At 40.6% G+C, this 25,492-nt stretch overlaps 1 long non-coding RNA gene across 1 annotated transcript in view; it reads left to right on the forward strand.

The window, feature by feature from the left end:
* The first annotated feature begins 25,248 nt into the window (after positions 1-25,248).
* LOC131995960 (uncharacterized) overlaps positions 25,249-25,492 on the forward strand; it is a 33,462-nt gene continuing 33,218 nt past the window's right edge. The window contains exon 1 of the long non-coding RNA XR_009397714.1: positions 25,249-25,343. This is a non-coding gene — a long non-coding RNA (uncharacterized LOC131995960). The remainder of the gene's footprint in view (positions 25,344-25,492) is intronic.

The raw sequence follows: 25,492 nt of genomic DNA on the forward strand, positions 1-25,492 counted from the left end.
ATGTCTCCTGAAATCAGCCAGCTTTCGTTTCCGGGTGAATATTTTCATCTGAGTTATTCTGGGGTTTATGCGAAGCCTTCGCCCTTCAGACTTCTTCCTTAATCCCCCACTCATGTAGGGCCCTTAAAATTAAGTCGACCATCTCTAAATTCCCCACTTTGGCCAACCGCATATTAAAGGACACAGTCTATCGAACGACTTTTAGCACAAGCATGCTGATAGCTGCATACAAGTCAGTATTCACTGAATAAGGTCAAGCCAAGCGATCAGCCGACATACATAGCATTTTTTTTTTAATTTTTGGCAGTACTTGGCATTGAGTATGTCAACTTGTTCTCTTTTTATATTCATTCTTTGTTTACGTTTTCTCCTATTTGATGCCATTTCCAATCGACATATTTGACAACCTTGTTTTCGCAATTGACCTAACCTTCTATTAGTGAATTCTGCATACCAGTGAAAGGTCGAGAAGGTTTCTTATATACGCGTCAAGTAGACTCTCCGGGACTAAGTAGTTCTGCAAATTCAAATCTGGCCGCATTTTGGTGTGGTATTCCGACGCGAATTAAGTTCACATAGGAATAGCTCCTCCTAGTACGATAAAATAGACTATACTTTGCGTTCAAATACATGGTGAAAAGCCCCATATATGACAGTCCCACATATGACAGCCCCATATATAACAGATAACTTACATACATTCGTAAAAATGTAGCCAGCTAGTTCATGTTTGTATAGACAATTAACGATAACAAACAATAGATAAACAAACCACTTTGTTCTTTATAGTGCTAAAACGGCATAAGGTTTAAAACAAAGTTATGTTATTGTCTCTGACGACACATTCTCATACACAATAACCGTTAGACTTGTATACGAGATTCACATACTACATACCTACCCTCTATCATTCAGTTTTCTTCATCACATTTTTCATTTTAAACCAAAAACCAGCCAAGTCACGTGCATTTTTCAATGGTGGTGTGAGAGAGAGAGTGTGCGTGTGTGATAACAAAACCTTTAAACTTTAACCTTGTAACAATAATGTGCGGTGACTTTTTTGTTCATGGACGGGCATTGACATTGGCCCACAAACCTCTGTTTCCCAACATTCTTTGAAGTACAAGGCCAACGAACCGACAAGAACCTTCATCCTCAAGGCTTTGGCCCAATTTTCTAAGGGCACCTACCGTTTTATATGGGGAACACATAAAATCTCAGGGTTTTCTTGTTTCATGATTGAGAAGCACTAAGTTTTTGGGTCACATTGAAAGGGGGGTTGGAGGATGTTTTGATTTTTCTATATTCGGGAATATACCAGGAGTGCTGCTTGGTGATGGTTTTTTTTTGGTTGACAACAAACAAATTCAGAGTCGCTTGACTGTGCCGTCGGTGCTGCCAAGCGACGAAACCGTCGTCTTCTTCTGGCTTCTAAGTCGAAATAAAACTTTTCAAGAGGCGTACAAAATCTCATCGTAGTCGTTTCGGAGGGCTCGTAACGACGTTGGCTGCACAGCCTTACCGATATTTCTATGGGGCCAACAGCAACCTCAGTAGGGTGTTTCATTCCTAATTTGTTTGTCTCATTTGTTTTCATTGGAAATGTGCTGTTTATTGGGGGAAACTGTCTGCTTTATTTTTTGTTGGTATGTGAGTATGCGCCACCAATAAATATAAGTTGCCGGTGGGGCGGGGCGGTGTATATGTGAATTGAGAATATCAACAATCACAACTGTTATGTTTAGGGTTGCCAGGCACACAGAGCTTTTGAAGTAAGAAAATTTTGGGTAATTTTTAAAACATTTCTCATAAAAAGAATTTAAGTAACCACCGGGTGTATAATTAGCACACCCGGGTACCACACAGAACTGAATTAGGTTCGCATACTGACGTGAACATCAAAAAATTTTTTCGGCGATAGTTGCACATTCGCTACTGTTTGTGTAGGGAAAAGAACCTCATTTTGTATTATTATTCTAGGTGTTATCTCTGTATCGGCAAATATCAGCCAAAAATATGTGACTGGAAAGTCTTGAATGACAATAGTTTCTCTGGTTATCGTTACATTACATTAACTTTTGGTAAAAATACTGCAGACAGAAAAAGGCTCAGATAAGATACTGGCTGGAATTCTGCAGCTCTGTTCAAGATACATCAGAGGCCTCTAGTTTACAGAAGAGCCTTCACACCTTTTAGGGTAGGGTACATTTAGAAGTCAGAGAATGAATTGACAATAAACGATTTTGTGGAATACTCTCTAAAGAACAACGAGGCTTCGGAATAGGTTGTCACTTATATGCCTCCGTGATGGATTGTTCAGGAAATTGTAACTGTATTAAGAATCTTTGGGGCGATCAAGGTTATTAAATTGAATTACAAGTTGTACCCGATAGACTGGGTTCCTGGCTTAAAAAGATATACTATGCTTCTGTCGGAATGTCATATGTATATTGCTGTGGGATGGAGGGACAAAAACGCTCTAAGAGTTTTAATAGATACATATTTCAGGCATCCTTTCATGACCTAGACGGCTGTATAGACAGGGATCGGATTTGTAGAACTATATATATGTGTCAGTACAGGGACAAAATATGAGGTTTAACTGCCTCAATTACTTTCGAATATAGCCATTTACAATAGAAAAAAACCTAAAAGAAGGGTGTTAACGTAGTTGTGTATGCTGATATCGTGGCAATTACAGTAAGGGAAAAGATTTTCGGCACTCTTAGGGTCGTCCTCCAGGAAGCTCTACGTACGAAAGCGAAGTGGGTGGCCAAAAGTGGTGTATTAATCCGTTTTAGAAGGAAGCGGTGTTCTTGGAAGGAGGTAATGTTCCATTTACGGAATACGCAAAATAACTAGTTTAACTTATTTGCTCACGTCCTTTTCCTTCAGTCTTGGACTGGAGGATAAAATCTTACAGACTTATCACTGCCACTTTCATCCTATTCAGACGAACTCCTCCTCTCCATAACATCCAAAACAGGGAATTCTCAGTAAAGATGGAAGTTGTGTTCTTCGGAGGAGAGAATATTCCATGTACTAAAGGCGCAAAATAACTGGTGGGACTTATTTGCTCACGTTCTTTTTTTCAGTGTTGGACAAGCAGCAGGATAGAAATTTACAGACTTATCATTGCCATTTCCATCCTTTTCAGACAAACTCTTCCCTATAAAATCCAGAATCGGAAAGTTTTTGGTAAAGGGAGTTTTTCTGTGGATCATATATCAATGAATCAAGCAAGCGAATCATTATATTTTGTCAACTTTTTTGACATTTTCCTAGACTGGGCAGTGCCAATCTCGTGGGTTTGGCAGTTGGCCTGGGCAACGAAAGATATGTCCGTGTATGGAGCTGGAAATTTGATTGCTATTTCGATTATGGTCAATGCTTTTCCGTGGCTTGAAAGTTGGAATTTGCCATGTCTTGAAGTATTGCTAGCTGCGGGACTCGAGAAAGGAGGAACACGTTGTTTTAAAGCTGTCGGTAAGCCTCCAAGCAAAGTACGAAAAAATGCGGTCTAGAAGTATTTCAGTCCAATAGCGCTAAGACACATTCACAGGAGCATTCGGCAAGCCTCTATTCAAAACGGAGTGACACATTGCTGTTAGGGATATCGCACTTCTCCAGAGATTGAGAAGAAACTTGTTTTCTGGAGCTGTCGACAGGTAAATGGACGCAAACACCCGGCGCCTGGACAATTATAATCCTCCAGTAATGGGGAAGGATGGAAAATCGATTTTTTTTGATCTACCGGAGTATTTCAGGATAAACCGAAGGAAAACTCGCCTTTTCTAAAAAACCTCTGGAGCAGTTTGGCTAGGTTCGTGTTTAGGCAGACGGATATAGGTCTGTAACTCGACAATTTTCTATGCAATAGACTAAACTGTGGCAAGCGTCTATGTAGGTTTAGGTTGAATGGGTAGCCCACCATAAAGGTGAGTTTACGCGGAGGCCAGTTCGGAGTAAAGCTGCTTACTCAAAACGAAAAGTCTGTTCCCTGTGAACCCGGACATGAACAAAGCAAGTGCTTTGTCGTCTGATCCTCAAAAAGACAGCTACCGGCCAAGGTCCGGTTATATTATGTGTAAAAGCGCTCGCTTACCTGTTATCAAAAGTTTATAGCTTCTTTGGTTGATGGTAGGTAAGAGTGCCCTGATAGTACCGCATCTATGTACAGATTCCCATCTCGTCACTGACTTTGCATTGACCAACCCCTCTATTATGTTTAGTAGTACGCCAAATGGGATGTAAGCAAGACGGGCGACTGGTAGCCGTGGACGAGCCTTTACTGGCACACTCGTCCGCCTTATTATTTACTTGTTATGTCATGAGATTGGAGTCTATTAAGGGACTTTTCGCCCCATTCCGGGACCAACTCTGATCACTATTCTCGAACTCAGGGCTCTGAGCTCTAACATACTGTCTAGATAAATCTTGAGTCAACAGATAAGTCATCACTGCAAAAGAATGTGTCTTCATTATACCCTTCATAATAGGGTTGAAGTGTTGCACAATGACTGACCTCCAAGATCAAAGCCAAGAGGTTTAAATTCGTCCATATCTTGATTTGGCCTACAATGATCTCCAACATCGGTCCATAACATTTTGTCTTTGGAACATACATACTTGGCAACCCTAAATGCCAAACAACAAATACACACATTTGCGCCAGCCATCATCTCAAATATTACTCAAAGCAACAACAAAACTGAATCTATGCCAATCTCAAGTACTTTATTATGAAGGCGAGTACACCTTCTACTGCTTTGTGGGCCAGCTTGGCGCCTGTTACTATTTCTCGCAGTGGTGTTTTGTGGTTGGTTGTATTCATGATTGGATTGTGTACTTGCTTGCCAGCTGGCTGGCTTGTTGCTGCTGCCGTTTCCTAATATACCCACCGTACGTACGTACCCAACTCGATGATAACTCGTTGTTTGCCGGCGACGAGTAGCGTACGGGCACTGATATTGCGGAAGCATTGCTTCTCACATACAATGTTCAAAAATAACAACAAAATATCCCTCAGCCAGAGTCGATTGGTCGTTGCCGTTGTACCTCAGTGGCCCAACAAAGAAATGAATTTCGAAAATTTTGTGTTGGTCGAATGGTACAATTCGTTTACCAGGCGCACAGCATGTGCGGCAAGTGTTTGCATTGTTACAGTTGGATGAATGCTCTTATTGGCTGTCTGTATTGCACTTTTCGGTTTCGGTTTGTAGTTCACTATGGACTGATGGCTCACCGTACGTACAGCTAGAGAACAACAACAAACTCGCACACAGAACCTCTTCAGCTCTTGACTGGTTTGGCGTGTTCACGGGGTTTTTGGTTTTTGTGCTGCGGAACAAACAACAACGACGAATCATTTGAATTGTCGACGTTGTTCAATCCAGTGAGTGAGTGGTATGGTAGCTGATGGCCTGGGGTGTGCAGACAGACAAAGGTTTCATAGCATTGAGTATAGTATCATCGGTTTGATTCCAAGGATGGGTGGAAAGAGACGATTATTATAAACGGATGGATGAATGAACGAGCGAATGTACTGCGAGAGTGTGGTGTGGTGTTTTGTTGGATTTTCACACAACCAGTTAAATGGAAAACAATAGAGCTCAACAACAGCAATCAGAGAAGGCCTGTTTGTTGTCTTCTTGTGCATGCACCAACCAAGCCCGGCAAACCATCCAGTCAAATTCAATCAGGCACTTTTTAGCAGCTGCTATTTTGATGTGAATGGATGGATGGGTGGTGGTGGTGCCCATATTATAATGTCTCTGCTACTTTGTATTAAATCCAAAGTGAGGTACAGTGGTAAGACAGTAGAAATGGGGAAGATAACTCCATGCTGACAGATCCGAAGAGGAGATGACTTTACTTGCGCAATTGGCAGCCTAAAATGTCTTTCAGAATGCTAGAGGCTAAAAAATCCTTAAGCTACATATGTACTTGGAAAACATTTTTTGTCGTCCGTAAAAAGATTTCTAGAGACTTCTCTTTACAAGGGCATATGCTCAAAGGACAAAAGGCAGACGAGCGGAAACGGGAAGAGGACCATAAATGATCGTTACGTTATCTGGAGAAGAAGCATAAATTCTACTACATGAAGTACGAATCCCTGATAAATTAACACATGCCGCTGCCTACATAGAACAGCTCAAACGCGAACAGAATAACAACTGCTACACAGGACCTTCAGAAGTCCTGCCGCTAAAGCTAGGAGGGGTAGTCAGAACAGTAAAAACTGACAATGAAACGCATTCTAATGATTAGACCGTGATCGAGTGATGGGCAAGCAAGTTAGTGCAAACGGGAGAAGAAATCCGTCAGTTTTTTTTATTAATGTCTGAACAACAAGTGGTAAGTGGCAACCGGCTGGACCGGACCATAAGAAGGATGGCTGAAGATTGAAAAAATCTCTTCTTAGCCCTGTTCAATGATATGAGTTCCACAATGAATTGAAGACGTCATGGCAAGAGTACTTCAGGGTAACTGATTGCAGCAATGAGACGTTAAGCTTTTCTTTGATTTGCATACATGTCCTTGTATTTCTTGAGCCAAACAAGAAGTTAGAGCTGACCCCGACTGACAAATTCCTCATGCGCAGGCATGTGAGGGTAAATAGGTCAAGAATTCTATCATTAGCGTCTGAAATATTGTACAAGTATAAGTGGCCATCATCAACCAAATCAATCCCAAAAATTAATTGTCTACAGAAATATGGATGCAGATCGAATAGAAAATCGTCCCGTCCTCACTCGACGATTTCAGAAAAGGGTTGCAGGATTTTTTTGAGAAGATCGATGGCCACATAAGTGCGATAAGGTTATTGGTTGCTGTAATGAGACAGCGTTAAGCCATTCTTTGATTTTCATCCATGGGCTTGACCTTCTTTGGCCAGATATGTGAAGATAAAGCTGATTAATAAACTAAGCTACAACAACATGTGGCGACGAAGTCATACTCCAGTTGCTAAAGCGCATATCTGACGTTTTCAAGGTTAGGATTAGACAACCGCAAATGGAAAAGGGGGGAAAAAGGGTTGCCGTCTCCCTTACCCTCGTTTGTCTCTTGCAGACCTTTGGATCAGAGTTAGGCCGCAATCTGCTGTTGTACAGAGTACAATGTGCCCCAGCGCTACTACAGACAAACTGCTCCGAATTATGGGAACTTGACCAGTATTCAGAAACTGGCCAAGGAAGTGTACGTTCATAGCTTGATGGCACCAAATGGCAAAAGGATTTCAAGCTGATTAGTTGGGGCAGTTAACCAATATTAAAATCCCTCGATTTGCATCAATAGACTTGATCTTATTTGGCTTTACAGAGATAGCGCACTCAACCAATTGACGGCATAGTAGAAACAACAATTTCGAGCAGAGGAATGACAAGGGCTAGGAACTTCTGGATCAGGGTTGGTTCGGAATATTTGTAACTCCAATCGCCCTCGCTGACAGAACGATCGCGATATGGCCACAACGATAGTAGATGCATCTATAGAAGATCTTATCGGATCACACTATTTTGCATGTGTGGGCAGTACACACTTTCCAGCCCTAGCGAGGGATAAAAGAGATAGCAAGCAGCTCTGAGTCAGCATTGGTTCGAAATTTTTGTAACTCCTGCGGCCCTCGCAAGGAGAGATAATGTTTGATTTTATCCCTCCGCCGACAGCAAGACCGCTCAAGGATTTAAGGTGGCTAGAATGTTCATTATATCCGGAACTGCAGATGGTCTTATCTGGGATACTTTAGTGTGCGTAATACACATTTTACAGGCTTTAAATCGGTAGAACTGGGCAGGTTTTCGGCATTACTGCAGGAGTACCTTAAAATTATCTTGGCTTCAAAAGCATGACCAGCTTTCGAAGAAAGGACAATTGGACTTTTATCTACACACCTTGGGAAGTGTAGAACTTCGGATGGATTAACATTTTTAGGTATGCCAGTATCAGGTCGACGATCGGAATATCGCTATGACCACAGTAACTGCCGATGATCTCATTGGGGACATTGTCGTCGAAGATATAGTATCGTAGATTTTACGACGTTTCCAGTCCTTTATGTAAATCGGGCGGACCGGAGAGAATATTGGCATTCTTCAAGGAGTTCCTCAAAAATATCCGTCGTTACTGATTTTTAGGGCATGGCATTACATAATCGATTTTAGTTTAAACTCTGGAAATCAATTTGATTTGATTGACACCGAAACGCTTCAAATACAGGTTGGAGAAAACCGTCATCGATGAAGAAATGCCATGTATCGAGACTTTCTTTAACACAAGGATCTTAAAGGTAGTTTTGGATCTCGGAGGACCATTTAGCAATGTGGATAAAGGGTTAATAACACTAAGAAACAATCTGAGGGTCATGGATAATTTGGAGGACGCATATTTCATTCCAGAATGATGTTATTCGGTCAGTAGAACAACAATCCGAAGTTCTCAAGACAACTTGTTAAGGGCCCTTTATTACATTTATGACCAAAATCGAAAGCGAAGAACACCCAGTGTTTTGCGATTTATAGGAGATATATCGGAGACGGGTGAATCGATTTAAGGGAACAGTTGTTTGTACCCACAACGTCCTACCCAAAATATCCCTCGAAACGGGCACATGGACCGAACAGTATAATATGGGACATAAATGATATGCATTTGGGAGTGGAGTGTGGTTTTGATATAAAACTTAGTGGCGAAGCATCGGTGGGCTACTTAACCTATAAAAGACTTAATTGAAGGGTATTTGGGAGTATAGTATGAATCTAATATTGAAGACCAAGTATCAAGGCAGACTGCTTCACTCCAAAGAAACACAAGTACCTAGGCCTAGTTTTTGATTCGAGGACATCCTGACAAACGAATCCAGGGGAGAAAAGTCGTAAGACTCTCCGCGACTTCTACCCAAGGGTAATTTACTGAAAGTTTGTAGCCATAATAAGATCATTGTTGACTTATGGGGGAAGGTTGTAGATAGGAAAATCTACAACCCATTGTTTGTCACGATGTCCTCGAATAGAGAACTAGGCCTAGGTATTTGTAATTCTTGGGAGTGGAGCGGTCTCCTCGACATTTGGCTTTCAATTATATTATCTGGGAATTCGAGAAATTTTAGAGACTGGTCTTCGACGGAATTGTTGATCTACGCCACAGGTTGGCATAGGAGCCTTTAAAATGCATTCCATAGGCGGAAAGAGGATATGTACGGACACTATTGTATTTGCGATATGATAGATACTCAGAGAAGGCAGGAGAAAATCTCTTTTTTAGACCAATTAGTGAAAGAATCTTCGGAATAAGCATTTCCAACAGAAAGTTTGAATGTGTATGCTGTGTTTGAGGATGAATGATACCAGAATATTTCCACGTCGCTTTAAGATGGGAATGGGATTGTGAGTCTACCTGTGGGTCCTGCAGAGAATTTCTACATCTTAAATAGTATGCTAGCTCTCAGGCTCTTTTATTGTAGGACGGTGAAGTGGAAGTGCATGAAAAATCTTCACATACTTCAATTACGCTGACTTGGTTATCTCTACACAAAAACAATCCAGAAAATGACAAACAGGACATATATGCGCAAGGTCGCGAAAAATCAGTACCTTAATATAAATGCAATTTTTAGGATTTTGCAACTTGTAGACCTTGAATTCGTTTAAAAAAGAGTAAACGAACAACAAGAGATCTCTGAGAATTACGCAAGTCACAGTGCAGTTCCTTTTTGCCTTTAGCGAAGATCCAATTATTTAGTGCTCACCACGTTATTCTTCGATACATCATCAACCACTGTTCATCATACGTAAGAAATTTGATAGTCCGCTTGGGTAGTGTTCAGTTTTCGCTGCTTGTTGCTGCTTCAGTCCCATTCATGTTGCAGTGGTGCTTGTGCTGGATTCGATGGCCCACGTTGGCTGTGTTGTCATGCCAACTGTCAATTGAGCGAGTGGAGTAGTGTGTTTTGCTCTGTCTACTGACCAACCGTCGTTGTGCTCTGCGATTAAAGAGGGCTAGAATCAGATTGGGTTTGGGTAAAATCAGTTGTTGATTGGCTTGTTTTAAGGTTGGCCGGTTTGTTTGCTTTGCCTTTTTGACTTCCTTCCTACTTACCTGTGTCCGCAAGCATGCAATCTTTTCACCAAGAGGTTGTTCTGGCAATGCGCCTTATGTTTTCCTTACACGAAATTGCCACCTTAAATGGCATTTTAAGGAGGTCTTTCGTAACAAATGGAAAATACAAGGCTACAGAGTTCTTAATTGGTGGATATGAAAGTAATGTGTGTATAGGTGGTAAGGTGTAAGGCATCAATGGCCTACTTTGGACAAGTATATGGGTGTAGATGTGCTATCCAATTAAATGGGTAGGTGATTTACACAAGAAAAGTTAGTTGGTTGTAGGAAAATCACAATTTAATGAGTTGGTTAAGTTCATTTAGATATTTTGCCATCTAGTTCTTACCGTTAAGCTAGCCAGATAGGCTTGCAAATTTGCCCTTGAATATTCCATTATCGAACAGGGGATGGATTTAAAAAGCCTTATAACTGGCGAATAATCCCCCCAGCTCAATCAAACAAGTCCTCGAATAAATAAGAAGCTAAAGTAGAACTTACAGGGCACGCACACATCATATGTTCAGTTGTTTTCACTTCCCCAAAATCCTCCAAGCTTTTCTAGTAATCGTTGTTTGCTACTTTAAGTCTTGTCTTTTATCCTTTGCCCTTTGGGTCTTATCCCGAAGAAATAGCTTACATATCGATTGAGGCCTACCCACATATTCCGGTTCTTGTGCAATGTGATAGTTCCCAGTCTTGCAAGCTAGTCTGCTCTACAATTCAATGGGATATCTCTGCGGTCCTGCACCAAAAACAGGTGAGTTTGGAACTATTCATTCATCGCCACAGTCATAGGTGGCTTTTGAGTTCAGAAATATGTTCTCCAGAGATTTAAAGGCTATCTGAGCTAATTTAATTGCCAAATATGAACTCTCTAATTGCGTTTTTTTCGAATTTAAAGAAATACAAGCATTTTTAAGTTCCTGGGCACACAGAGCAACAACGAGAGCCAACAACTTCCAAAAGATGCACAGAATCAGGTGTGTGCTATGGGAGTAGTGTAATTGTGTAGAGATGAAATTTGCCATTACACAAACACATGCATTGAGAGAAGAACAGCTAACAGACAGGGTAGTCGATCATGGTTAATTTGGTGTTTATATCATAAAGGCGTTTTCTTAATAAATTGAATATAAGTTCAACATACCAGCGCACGGTCCTTGAAGCTTTTTACACCTAATGTGGCCGATGAGTTATTCTAACTTTCGTCATTGGGTTAAAATAACTAACGCGTCCCAAAGTGGCTTTCCTTTTCCAATGCAGAAAAGTCTTCGAACATTAAGCTCGTCTCGAAACAAGAAACAAACAAAAATTGTAAAATTAAAATGATCTTCGTCCTAACAGGCAAAACACTTGACAATTAAGATTGTTTTCAGTTATTTTCATCAAAATCACGAATTATCATCTGTACCTGGACTAAGATAAATTTTTAGGAAATGCAAGCATTTTTAAGTTTAAACGACTCTGATCAAAGTGCTCCAAGAGAAAGTCTTTTAGTTCAAAATCTTCTTAAAGTTATTGCCTGCATTTATTTAACATCGACGGCATAAATCAAGCACACAGTTCGCTAGTTAACATTTAAATGAGATGGAAAAATGTCTTATTCCACTGTAATTAACACATACCATCGTATCTAGTTGTGCATTGGGCAAATGCCCATGGTCTTTCTCTTATCCAGTTTGCGCAAACGAGTTATGCATTCGCCTTATCAGTTTTATATATCGAATTTTAATAGCTAAACCGGTAACCCATCAGCTAATGCTGACATCATAGAATCTAGGCTAACTAATTTCGTCATTCTATTTGTAACACCACGAAATATTCGTCTAAGACCCTATAACGTGTCTAGACCGTCATTACATTTGGAGTCCATCTAGCCATGCCCGTCCGTCTGTCAAAAGCTCGATAAGTTTCGAAGAAGTAAAGCTAGGCACTTGAAATTTTGCACAAATACTTCATATTAATGTAGGTCGGTTGGGATTGTATATGGTTCAAATATCGGTCCGTGTTTAGATATAGCATCCATATTAACCGATCTCCTGATTATACTTCTTGAGCCCCTAGAGAGGGCAATCTAATGTGATTTAGCTCAAATTACTTTTGCACTAAGACTTTTCCTATGACCTTCAATAGGTGTACCAAATACGTTCCGAATCGGTCCAAAAACTGATATAGCTCTTATATAGGACAATTTCCCGAATATACTTCTTAAACTTCTGAAGGACGCATACCTTGTTGTGATCTCCCATTATCTTGCCAACCGTGCAAAGAAATTGACTAATGCGATCCATGGTGGAGGGTATATAAGATTCGACCCAGCCGAACTTAACACGCTTTCCCTCTTTAAACCCACCACCACTGGATGGGGGTATACTAATCTAGTCGTTACGTTTGTAACACCTCAAAATATTAATCTGCGACCCCATAAAGTATACATATTCTTGACATTGTAAGTTGATTTAGCCATGTCCGCCCGTCTGTGAAAATCACGATAGCGGTCGAGCTGCACGAAATTGTTCACAGATAGTTTTTATCGATGTAGGTCGTTGGGATTGCAAATGGGCCATATCGGATCAGATTTTGATATTGCTCCCATATAAAGTGGTCCTTTAACTAGACTTCCAACAATCGTGCCAAGTATGGTCTGAGTCTGTCGATAACCTGATATAGCTCCCATATAAACCGATCTCCCGATTTGACATTTCTCTCCTCTACAGCTCGATTATACCGCGAGTAGACCTACTTTTATCCTCTATACAATCTCCCATTGCTTTAACTCTCATCTTAATCTGTATACCTCCCGCTTAATCTATATATCTATGGGTTGGATATCTAAAATAGTATGCAGTGCCCTGGTGGGCGTGGTCATCATCGCTCCGCCTATTCCAAGAAAATATGTCTGAACCTGTAGTATTATCTTTACGTTGCATCGCAGTCCACCAAACTAATGAGGCGTTGGTAAGTATTGGTCCCATCATTCTCCTGTAGAGCCAGTGGACTATCCTCGGATTCTATTCCCATTTTGAGCCTACGGCCCGTCTACATAGTGGCCAACATCTGTGTGCTTTCTCAGTACGCTCCTGAATGTGACACTTCAATTCAGTTTTCTGCTTAAGATCACACATAAGTATTTGACCTTGTCAGTTAACGAAATCGTTCAATTGAGGAAACGTGGTGCGTCAAAATCGCCCATCTTCGTCTTCCTCATGAACAGGCAGATTTCAGTCTTCTCTGGGTCAATATTGGGACCAATAGGGCTATCCCAGTTTTATGAGATCTCCAAGACCCTTTCAGCCCATCGGATAAGGATCTAAATCAGCTATGTAAATTGAAAATTTGCCCATGAACATTCCATTAAGGAACAGGGGTAAACATCCGTACCTCCGTGCGATACATCTTTGGGAGAAGTTTTTACATGTCATAGTACCTCACAAATGTTGCCAGCATTAGGAGGAGATAATCACCGCTGAACATTTCTTTTGATGTTCTCGCCGACTTGAACCCTTTAGCGTTTAGCGTTATAGGCGGACATGCTAACCTTTGCACTACGGTGGCCTCCAATCTGCTATGTAGAAGTTTTGATAGGCTATTGGAGATGGCACTGGCCTGGACCTAAGGGTCTCAATGTATGTTCTATTAGACGAAGTCAGAATAGATTTCCAAGCGCTTTGATCTTCTGCGTTCTTTCTCGAATTTCTGACACATAGTTTCGAGATCGGAGTTATGGGAACCCCCTCTGGATGTATCAAATCCAAAGCCTTATTGAAGGGGTCCAATTATCTAGTTGAATTTAGATTGTAATCTTAAAGGAGACATAATGCTCAGTAGTTGGCTCATACTGTCTTGTCTCATTTCTTGTATACGGGTCATAGTATGTTCTAGTTCCAGTCTTCGGGTATGCATTCTTCTAGCCAGATTTCGTAAACGAGCTGATGTATACTTCACATCTGCACGTTGCCTTCGGTCTTGAATAATTCAGTTGGTACCCCATAGGTTCCTGCTGCCTTGTTGCTCTTCTGCCGGGTAACAATTATGCAGACATCATGAATAAGTGGTATGGAACTCATATCGTCATCAGGGATCGGTTCGTTCTAAGTCCCATAACTGCCACTATCGGTAACTGCAGCTGGCAAAAATGTTCCTTTCATATTCTGAGTATATTATCTATACCTGTTGACAGATTTCCTTCTTTGTCTCTGCAGGAGGATGAACTCGTACCAAACCCATCGATTTGATGTTGAATTTTTTGGGTGAATTTCCATATTTCCTGCTGAAGGTGTCCACGCAACCTTTTGTGCTGTATGTTTTCCAAGATTACGTTTCTGTTCTATGTCAGCTGGTACATTTCTTGGAATATTTAGAATGATGTTAACTGATCTGAACCGATGTTGGCACTTCTAATCGATTTTAAGTTCCTTAATGCTGGATAAATATCTTTCACAATCTAAATATGAATCAATTTGGAAGGGGTTAATTTTGAAGAAGTTGTTCTTTTTTCGAGTGAGCACAAAAAAGTGGGTGGATAGTGTCAAAAGTCAAGTGAAATATTTTACATTAAATTTCAATTTTTTGGGTTTTTTTGCACCATTTTAAACTGGGACTGGGAAGATACTTCAATTTAAAAGTGGAAAGAAGAGATATTCTACATCAATTTTGCCTATGGGCTACCTAAGAAAAGAAATTCATCAACTTTCGATATTCCATAACTATACGAACCTTAAGTTATTTATTACTACTTCTTAATTTTAATAAATCTCTTAAAACCCCTTTTAGCTATTTTTAACCAAATTGCAATACAACACTGAATTGCATAACAATTTCATTGCGGTTTGATAACAAATTTCAACTGGCCCATTCATTATGGTGTGATTCTACTTGTCAATGTGCTTTAAAAGATCAAGCCAATAAAAATTAAGGGGGCGGGTTGAATTGGCAAACACTATTGCAAATAAATGACTTCAACTGTTTGGAGGGAATTTGGTGGGCAAGTTAGGTATGTATGTACCTAGTTATGGGTAGGTTGTTGTGGGCATAAATGTATGATGCACGCACCTATAGTGTTTGTTTGTTTAATATAAAAACCCTTTGGTGCTTGAAAAGCGATGGTGGGATACTTTCAATAAACTTCAGGCAATAAACTTCACGATGGAGGAATTGGCTAGTAGTTGATTCATAGAGACGAAAGGTATGACCATATTCATATGGTTAGGTTAGGTTGAAAAGAGGGTGCAGATATTAATACGCCCCGTGCCACTATGGACATAGACCTAAGCCAGTATTCGGCTTGTTGTGCGCTCTAAAAACTATAAAGTAAACTAAAAGTAAAAATGTCTGAAATTGTGTCACCACCTAAGTGCCGGTATCTGTTGGACGCGAAAGCCTGACAATGACAAAGGAAATTCTCCAACGTCTCATCATCTTCCCCGCATGCCCTACAGATGCTATCACTTGTCGTACCGATTTTACAAAAGTGAGCTGGTAGTCTTATGTGTCCCGTTATGATATCAATAGCTATACTGACCTCCTTCTAGCTTCCTTTCAGTAATAGCCTAGTCTTCTCACGATCTGGATCCCCCCATAGGATTTTCGCCGTCCTACCGACCGTTTGGCTGTTCCACAATGTTGCATGCGCATTCGTCGACCACTCCCTTAGCTCGGACTGCGTCGACCCGAAAGGCTTCGAGTTAACCAAGTTTATTGACGGCAGTCCTCTGGCCTTCACCGCCAAATCGTCTGCCCTTTCATTTCCCCTTACTCCGTTATGGCCCGGGACCCAAACGATGCGGATTTTCCCATCCTTAGAGAAGGCGTTAATCTCCTTCTTACACTGCAAGACTGTTCGTGACCTTACCGTCCTGGTTGTTATTGCCCTTGTGGCAATTTTGCTGTCGGTAAAGATGTTCACACTCGGAGATCCGGGCGATCACACTCGGAAATCCGGGCGATCACGGAATGCATGATCGCCTGCAGGACCGTATTATGGTCAGGCAGTCTAAAACAGATCTCAGTCCCTGGGTTATCAATGTAAACCCCCAGTCCCACTCTGTCCTCTAGTTTTGATCGATCCGTGTAACATGATCTTCCAGATGGCAATACTAGGGTTCCGTCAATTCAAGACTGTGCCTCTGGCAGCAGTGCCTCGCACTCGACTTCAAGGTTCATCTGAGGTATCCGATCGGAAACCTCTTCCCTTCCTTCCAGGTTTCTTATCGTCGCCTCGATTATACCGCAATGGTATGAGCTGCTCCCATCCTCAATCCATTCTCCCATCGCCTTAAATCTCATAGCCGCAGTGGCTGGCTAAATGGTTACTTTACCATATTTGTATACCCTACACCACTACTGTGGTACAGGGTATTATAACTTAGTGAATTTGTTTATAACACCCAGAAGGAAGAGAGATAGACCCACTGACAGGTATTACGACCGACTCAGAATCACTTTCTGATTCAATTTAGCTATGTCCGTCTGTCCATGTTAATTTGTGTACAGGTCGCAATTTCCATCCGATCGTCTTCAAATTTGGTACGGTCATGTTTTTCGGCCTAGAGACGAAGTCTATTGAAATTGGAAAAAATTGGTTCAGATTTGGATATAGCTTTCATATATGTCCTCGTCCGATTTGCAGTAATAATGTAATAAAATGGTCATTTGTTAACCGATTCTCTTGAAATTTGGTAGGAAGGATTTTCTCTTGACTTTCGACATTACTAGTGAGTTCCATAAAAATCGGTTTAGATTTAAATATAGCTCTCATATATATATCGCCCGATTTTTACTCCTAGAGTCACTGCAAGCGCATTTATTGGCCAATCTTTCCAAAATTTTGTACAATGCTTTCCTTGACGACTTCCACAATATCCATAAAGTTATGTCGAAATCGGTTCAAATTTAGATATAGCTCCCATATATATGTTCGTCCGATTTTGAGAAATATTGCAATTAAATGCTCATTTATTAACCGATTCTCTCAAAATTTCCTAACATGTTCGACATTGCTAGTGAATTTCATAGAAATCGGTTCAGATTTAGATATAGTTCCCATAAATATGTTCGTCCGATTTTGAGAAATTTTGCAATAAAGTGCTCATTTGTGAACCGATTCTCTCGAAATTTAGCAGAAAAGATTTCCTTATAAATCTGGACAATAGTGGTGAATTTCATAAAAAATCGGTTTAGATTTAGATATAGCTGCCGTATATGTATATCGCCCGATTTTCACATCTAGAGCAACTGGAAGCGCATTTATTGATCAATATATCCAAAGGTGTTCTCAACGCTTTCCTCCACACCTACCACAATATCATAACATTAATGGTGAATTTCAACAGAACACTTTGTGCAAAATTGTAGATAAATTGGACAAAAATTGCGGCTTCCAGAGACTCAAGAAGTTAAGTTGGGAGATCGGTTTATATGGGAGCTATATCAGATTATAGACCGATTTGGGCCGAACTTGGCACAGTTGTTGGAAGTCATAACAGAACACTATGTTCATAATTTCAGCCAAATCGGACAAAAATTGCGGCTTCCAGGGGCCCAAGAAGTCTAATCGGGAGATCGGTTTGTATGGGAGCTATATCCAAATCTCAACCTATATGGCCCATTTGCAATCCCCAATGACCTACATCAATATTAAGTATCTGTGCAAAATTTCAAGCGTCTAGCTTTACGCGTCCGACCTATATCGTGATTTCGACAGACAGACGGACGGACGGACATGGCTAGATCGATTCAGAATGTCGAGACGATGAAGAATATATATACTTTATGGGGTCCTAGATCAATATTTTGAGGTGTTAGAAACGGAATGACTAGAGGAGTATACCCCCATCCTATGGTGGTGGGTATAAAAATTTTAATTTCTTCCCAATTTTCTATACATATTACTCTTTTAACGAAAAATCGTTTAAGTGCGAATTCTTTTTTTTTAACGACCAACAATATTTGGAAAGAAGTTATGATTTTCATTAAGTTTTTTTTTTTTTTTTTATTTTCCAGCCTCAAAAAATAATAATCAAAAATAAGTTGTGCAACACATGCTGAACTTTTTTGTGTGGAATAGAAGAAAACCGGTTTTACTACTCATACATTCCCCAAAAAATACTAAGAAAGTTGTGACTAAGTATTACACTTAAGAGCCAATTTTGTGGCAGAATAGCGAATCGGATAACTGTCTCTTTTTGGCCGTTAGACACATTCAAGGTAAGTGCAAATTTCGCTTTGTTGCCACATGTATGTAAGTTAAAAGTACTGAATAAGAATAAATGCAAGCGAATTTTCATCGTACTAATTATATATGAAATAACTTGAGTTAAAAAACAGCAATGCTCAGTAGAAAAGTGAGAGATATATAAAAATATGTATTTACGAAGCGAATTTTAAAAATTCCTGATAGTTTCCCATAGAAATTACTTTTTCAGTTATGTGTTTTCAGTTTCATTTAAAAGCGGAATATGTGGTGTGAAAACTTTTTCAGCTAAGCGGTATTTTCTGTAAAGCGATTTTCACTTAAGCGAATTTAATCGCATTGAATAACACCAAAAATTTATGGTACTTTCAAGTTTTACTTTAGCGGGATTTTTCGCTAAAGCGTATTACAGTTAAATGTGAGACAGCCTCTGTGGCTATGAGATTTAAGGTGATGGGTGGAGATGGGTTTCTACCGGGTAAATACCCAACGCTGCCATATAGACCGATCTCCCAATATAAGAGTATTGGGCCCATAAAAGGATAATTTTTCATCCGATTTTGATAAAATTCGATCCCCTAAACCATTTTGTTTAAATTTCATCAAAATCGGATGAAAAATGCTCTTTCATGGGCCCAATACTCATAAAGGGTGATTTTTTTGAGGTTAGGATTTTCATGCATTAGTATTTGACAGATCACGTGGGATTTCAGACATGGTGTCAAAGAGAAAGATGCTCAGTATGCTTTGACATTTCATCATGAATAGACTTACTAACGAGCAACGCTTGCAAATCATTGAATTTTATTACCAAAATCAGTGTTCGGTTCGAAATGTGTTCATTCACCGTAACGTTGCGTCCAACAGCATCTTTGAAAAAATACGGTCCAATGATTCCACCAGCGTACAAACCACACCAAACAGTGCATTTTTCGGGATGCATGGGCAGTTCTTGAACGGCTTCTGGTTGCTCTTCACTCCAAATGCGGCAATTTTGCTTATTTACGTAGCCATTCAACCAGAAATGAGCCTCATCGCTGAACAAAATTTGTCAAAATTTGAACACATTTCGAACCGAACACTGATTTTGGTAATAAAATTCAATGATTTGCAAGCGTTGCTCGTTAGTAAGTCTATTCATGATGAAATGTCAAAGCATACTGAGCATCTTTCTCTTTGACACCATGTCTGAAATCCCACGTGATCTGTCAAATACTAATGCATGAAAATCCTAACCTCAAAAAAATCACCCTTTATATCGGGAGATCGGTCTATATCGCAGCTAATATGCGATAAGAAAGCCATTAGACTCTAAATACCTCACAAGATTTTGATTAACCATGCTCTCCATGACCTTGTCGGCAATTGGCCGATAATTCGCAGGGTTGTTTGCCTCACCCTTCTTGGGTATTGGCTGAACGTTCGCAACCTTCCAACGCGCTGGGAAGAGTCCCGCCCGGTAGGCAAAGTTGAAAAAGGTTGCGTAATTGACGAGCGATTGTCGAAAAACACTTGCGTAAGATAAGTGTTGATATGCCATCCGGGCCCGGGGATTATTTACGTCTAGATTCTCAAGAACCCTTTTAACACCACGAGTTCGAACTAATATTTGGGGCATGACGCCAGATACATTTTCGATTGAGGGGAGTGGTTGATTGCTATCCGGTAGGCAAGAGTTCCCTGCAAATATATCAGCCAAAAGGTTAGCCTTATCAACCGAGTCAGTGAACGTTTGATCATTCTTAACAAGAGTTGGAATGGATAAAGAACTACCCTTTAGTGATTTCCCGAACGACCAAAAGCTCTTACTTCCTCGTGTAGAAGCAATAACCAATCAATTCGGAAGATATGGCAACATTACGCAGCAGTTAGTGTTTTCGCGTACACAAAAATTTGCACAAACATTTAGGGAAAGTCGCTTCTTTTTCAGTAAAAGAAAATGTGAGAGGATACAAAATTTAGAGAATTTTATAAATGAGAGGTTGCAAAATTCTGCTGGAGGAACACACCTTATATTACGCAGCAATCGGTCAACACAAAACAGTTGTATTTATTGGGACGATAAGTCACTAATCGGCATCCATCTATCTGCCCGTTAAGATTTATCGTTAAGGGACTTCACACGGCATATCATGATGCGTGGTGTATGCGTCACATGTACATATAACCACAATTCATGGGTGAAAAACCAAAATAATTTGATTTTTTCGTTGATTGGAGTTTATCGATTACCGTTTACGCAAAAATGTGCAATCATTACTTGACAAATATTGAAAAGATCGTTCTGTCCAAGAAAAATTTATAAAAAGAGAAGAAAAGTATGGAAGAATAAATAAAATTAAAGAAAAGAAAAAAGCGATGTATTATTTTTGGCAAAAGCTCTAATCAACACGTACACACGATGAGTACGATAAAGATGTACCGTATAAAAGGCCTGTTAGGATAAACAATAACTATAATTCAGAAAACCAATAATTATAATTCACAAGCGACATTTGACAGTAATCGAAGGTTTTTTTCAAACCAGAAGACTTTTTCTCTGCTGTATAGATTTTACACTTTTTTCGCTAGTAAATAAAATAATAAAAAGAAAAAATGAACCATTGAAAGCAATAAAACAATTAGTAAATTATGGCGGCGGTTTTCACCCATAACGGTTCCAAGTGTTGCCAATATAAGTTTTTTGCCTCTTTAAGCAGAATACCCTGCTCTACTGCGGGACACACATGCCTCAGATGTTCTAAAGTTTACATTTCCCCGAAGTCCTCACAGGTACTGCTAAATTGCATCTTACAATTTGTCTGTATGAGAAGGAGTTACTCCTGTGTAGTATGCCCATGCTGTCGTGTCTCATTTCTTGTGTACGGTACGATAATATATGCTGAAGTTCCATTCATGGGCTATGGATTCTCCTAGCTAGCTGGTGCATATGGCTCATCTCCGTGTCGCCTTCGGTGTTTATTAGTTTAGCTGGCAACCCATTATTCCTGCTGGCTTGTTTTTTTTTTCATTCGGATTACTGCCAACCAGACCCCATTCTGGCTAGGCTGTATACGTTCTATACCATCATCAGGGTTTTTCTATGGATTCTCCAGCCAGATCGTAAAGCTGGTGCATATGCCTCATCTCCGTGTCGCCTTCGGTATTTATTAGTTTAGCTGGCAACCCATTGATTCCTGCTGGCTTGTTTTTTTTCATTCGGATTACTGCCGACCAGACCCCATTCTGACTAGGCTGTATACATTCTATACCATCATCAGGGTTTGGTGTGGTCGAATAGTAACATATTCTAAGCTCGCTGTTTCTACAGGAGAATGTGCATGTTGGATAGGTTAGATTAAAGCACATGCAACTAGAAACCTCGTTTGAGGATAGAGGACGCGCCATCACGCATTTTCACAGATGGAGAGGATGCTCGCTTTGCAAGCCACAATCTATTATTAGACGTTTTTTCTTTGGTTCCGATGGACCAAAAATTTTCCCCTCTTATCTTGGCATTAAAATCTCCCTGATCTTAAAGTCATGTACGGGGCAGCTCCGTACTATCCTAGAAACTATCCTTGAACTTTTCGTCCTTGCCTTCTGTGGTGGCAGGGATGAGACCGATGTAAAATAATTTTTTGTCTTATAAGTTGAATTGCATCTAAGTAGACCCCAAGATCCGTTTCGGACTACAACTAGGAGCCATTAGATTTGGAAAAACCAGCAATCTGCTTGTTATGCGCTTTAATGAAATAATGAAAAGAAGCCACGAAAAAATAGTTTTCCATGCTCCTAAGTCGGTTCTGGTAATGGCGCAGGAATGCCCAAAAGCCTCTTTGTCTTCCCAACATACGCCACGCACTCTATCTTTCGCCGTACCTATCCTGCAAAAATGTGTACTGTGTCTCATAATAATGCCGAAAACCTTACTGATCTCCTTCTTACTACTCGTCAGAATTGCGCTCAACGGATCCGGATCTCCTCGTAGGATTTTCGTCGTCCTTTGGACCGTTTCACTGTTTCACAGTGTTACATGCGATTTCTTCGTTCACACCATCAGTTTAGGGTTGAGTCACAACAAGGGAATTCGCGTTGTTGTGTCAACATAGTTGCTTGTGGCAAGTTCCCCGTTGGGTGGCAGGGTGGTTTTGGTGCATTCAGTTCCTCTATTTAGGACTAATGATCTGTTGAAATATTTCTGCTGATGTCGATGACAGCATATGTCAGTTTGTTCCAGTTCTGACTCTTGGGTACTTTAGTGTAAGACGGCGGCTCCTTGTCTTTATCTGCGATCATCTTCCAAGATGGCTGTGGCGTCCCTTTTCTTCAAGACTTCTAGACCTTTTCTTCTGTCCCATCTAAGTCTTCCTTCATAGGATTCAGACTGAAGTATCCGTTGCTGGAGAACTGATGCGACTTTCCCAAATTACATTATGGTTTGGAGCTGTTTTTCTTTTTCGACGGTTACGCCATGTTCTGCACTTTGGTGGACTTGATCCTCTTTTCGGTTTCCTCAAAAGTGGTCACATGCCCGTTGTATCCCTAGAAACATCCAGCGTTTTCGCCCGATTGCCCTACCGGCACATCTTCTTCAGTTCTTATGTTGTGACCCAGATACTTGCTTTTCATTGATATTGCCGTTGTTTAAGTCTGAAACTTTAACTGTTCGTATAGACTGGGAACCGCACATCCCCGTCTCTTCTTTATTTGCAATTCTCACTACTGTTGTTATAACAACAACTTCGGCATAATTCTGAAAATGGACCCAATAGTTTGCATCATCTAGTTTGCCTGTGGTTTCCGACGCAGACCAGTCTTTGCATTTTCTCGAACTTCCTGTTTCTAGTCTTCAAATCTAAAGCTTTCCAGCATAGCAGCTCTCCATACGGAAGCACTGGTCTCATCATTAAATTACGTTCGGGTAAACTCCCCACTAATGACAGACCATCCTCCTGCAGGAGTACAAGATCCAAAGTGCCATTCGCTTTTTTCCCTCGTACTTCTCTCCTAGGACAGATTCGAATTTATGGCAAAGACCAAGTATTTCAACTCCTTCGACAACTGAACACTGGTGCCTTCCAAAGATGAGAACCTAAAACCCACTATCACATATCTCCGATTGAAGAGCACCAGCTCCGTTTAATATCTCGTAGCCCATCTCGACATTCTCCTTAATGGTCTTTCCATGATCTCGCTGACCGCAAAAATAAACTTGCCACGGATCTGTGGCACGGCATCGTCCGCATCGTTGAGATCTAATAGGACTGCTACGAGCTTCCAGAAAAACGGCGAGAACACCTACCTTTTGGCGTTCCCCTTGTAACCAGCATACTGATCACAATATCTCTCAATTGGGCGTAGATAACCTTGCTGCATATAATGTTATCCGTCCATAGGGATATATTCGGGTAGACTCTCTTGCTGTCCAGAACTGTGAAAATCGACCATATATCTACATTGTTTAAAACCCCCCTCGATATCCAGAAAAGCTGTCATGGCGTACTCCTTGAGTTTAAGAGACGTCATTTTGAAGAACCTTGTGGATGACAGTCTCTACTGACCTTTTCAATGGGGCATGCGTTTTGAGCCTCTCTGAAATTGTACTACGTCAGTCCCTCCCTTTCCTTCAGGTCTATCAGGCTTTTTGGGTAAAAACGAAGACAGGTTTATGGGTCTAAATGCCTTATTGTGCTGTGGTTTATTTTTCCCCGTCTTCGGTTCCGGATGGTCTTATCCGGACCTGTCTCCATGCATATGGTATATAGGACTAAGCCAGACTTGCCATGATAATCCTATGTAAGTAAGCAAATGCAAATTTGCCCATGAACATTCCATTAAGGAACAGGGGCAAACTTCTCACATATCACCAAGTGCTGTCCGACTCAAGTTTAAGCTCAATGATAAGGAGCATAATTTTTATAGCCGTGTCCAAACGGCGTGCCACAGAGCGACACTTCTTTGTGGAGAAGTTTTTACGTAGCAAAGTACTTCGCTTACCACCGCTGAAAAATTGCTTCTGATGTTTTTGCCAGGATTCTAAACCAGGCGTTCAGCGTCATAGGCGGACATGCTAACCTCTGCTCTACATTGGCCTCCATTTAACTACGGCACAGTTATTTAAAGGGATTTCTGCAGTAGTGCTAAGATGACTTCGTCCGGTCCGGTCAATTTAAATGGTTGGAAAGGACGAATCGCCAAATTCTATCTTATTCTCGTCCACAATTTCATCAATGAAGTCTTCTTGGGTTATAAAGACCGCCTCGTTCTGTCTGCATGCCCTCGGACTGTAAGGCCATTCCAGGTTTGTCCTGAAAATCTGACTCAGCCATGGCAGAGCTATTCCAAGGTATTTCTGGAGTAGTGCCGAGATGATCCCGTCCGGTCTGGGTGATTTAAATGGCTGGAAAATACATTTCGTCAAACTCTATCTTCTACTCGTGGACAATGTCACCGATGTGTTCTTCTGTAGAAGCGGTTTTTGTGGGTTGTGCAATGTCTTGATCGACGACCTAATCCTGGCTATTTGAAAAGTGTGTGTCCATCAGTAGTTCAACATTTTCTTGGTTGCTATCGGTCAAAGTTCGGTCCTCCCTGCTAAGGGAACTTGTCATGACGGCACTTTCCGCAACCTTGATGCCTTACTAGAACTCTCCACAGTATTTCGCCCAAGAACTCGTCTTTGATCTCCTCGTTTTCTTCTTGAATCAGCCTAGGGCTCCGCAATACTTGTTCGATATTAAATTTTTGTTCATAAGTGCGTCAAGTTTACGGCTTTAAAAAACAAAAATTTAAGTTGATCTCGTATGCGACTTTGGATTGCGGCTTTTGCTAAGAAAAATCAACTCTGTGTTGATGTCTGAATAAAATGACAGATAATGAAGTATACGTCAAAACAAAAATATTGCGCCTTTTTCGCTTGTTGGTGCTCAACGAATGACAAACATAACAGGTGATTCATTCATTCATAGCAAACTTGGCGAGGCTGGCAAGCGAAAATATTGGCCATGGAGAAAAGAAATAAAAAAAATAAGGAATGTATCAACAGTAGCATTTCTTTAGGAGGCGGCAAGTATGTATAACATATTTTAAAGACTCAATATATACAACACCATATGGAGTTATCATAAGTTAAAGCGAAATCCTCATTGTTAAATTTTTATGTAACTACAAATCGAAATGGTCGTCTGATTGGTGGAGTTTTCAAGGGCCTACTTTGTG

Source organism: Stomoxys calcitrans, chromosome 3 (assembly GCF_963082655.1).
Source record: "Stomoxys calcitrans chromosome 3, idStoCalc2.1, whole genome shotgun sequence".
Lineage (NCBI taxonomy): Eukaryota > Metazoa > Arthropoda > Insecta > Diptera > Muscidae > Stomoxys > Stomoxys calcitrans.